This window comes from Phodopus roborovskii, unplaced genomic scaffold (assembly GCF_943737965.1).
Source record: "Phodopus roborovskii unplaced genomic scaffold, PHOROB, whole genome shotgun sequence".
Taxonomy (NCBI): Eukaryota; Metazoa; Chordata; class Mammalia; order Rodentia; family Cricetidae; genus Phodopus; species Phodopus roborovskii.
The window spans coordinates 17,936,353-17,937,524 of NW_026125295.1; positions in this window are offsets into that span (position 1 = coordinate 17,936,353).

The window sequence follows — 1,172 nt, forward strand, 5'->3', positions numbered from 1 at the left end:
GCCCACTACCCAATGTTAATTTTTTTTCCCTCGGTGGATACTTTAAAGAAATACTTTAATAGTAAATGAATACTTTAAAGAAATGCAAGCATACTGATCTGCATTCTTTGGAGCTGTGGCCCAAGTGTATCTGGAAAAGAAATTTCCACAGAAATTGCTTGTGGTCCTCTTAATACTGGGTAAACCTAAGACCACCTCATCTTGTGGTCTCATAAAGGATGAGATGGAGGGAAAAAGACACTTGGCAGTCCAAATCTCTGTCTTTATTCCTGTTCCTGGACTAGAATCACCAAAAGCTGGACTCAGTGGGGACTACCTACTGGATCTTGTGTGCCTCAACCTACCATTGTTGTGTGGGATTTTCACAGCATGGAAGTCAGGCATTTGAAGAATCCAGGCATTCCAAAGACCAGGAAGATAATGAATCGGCTCAAAGGACACTGGATACCTGTTCTTCTGTGCAGTTGTCAGCATAGTCATAATCTTTTCAATGTGTGAGCCATGGTAAAGCATCTCAGCTTTATTTTTACCACCACATTTGGATTGACTCGCTTTTGTGGGAACCAAATACCTTTAGACTGAAATGAACCCCAACGTAGCTACTTCTCACCACTCATTGTGACAGGATTAATCCCCCAATTTTTTCTCTGTGATATTGTAATCCACAATTAGCAGCAATCCCTGCTTCTACCTTACCCCTCTTAGAACCCATTCCATGGAGCTGACAGGGTGCTTCTGTTTAGCCAATACGCTATAGCATTCCTTGGCATAAGCTCTCGGTGACTTTCATTGTTTCCACATAGCAGAATGCGCTCTAATGGTAACCACAAGACTACACATCCTGGCTCCCTGATACTTCTTTGTCAACCTCTTCTACTTTCCGCTTTGTTCCATTTTGGTGTCTCTGCTGGGTGCTTTCCACCCAGATACCATCCTATTTTACACTTTTACCCACTTTAGAATTGGATTCTGTGCCACCTGCATCAGTAGACTTTATCATCATTACCAGATAGATACCAGACAGAAACCACTTAAAGAAGGGGCATGGTTATCTTGTTCACATTTTTAAGGACTCAGTCTATGGTTCTTGGACCCATGGGCAGACCATCACTTTGACAGGAGTATATCCCTGCTGGACAGGAAGCAGAGAGAGGAAGAAAGGGGGCCAATGG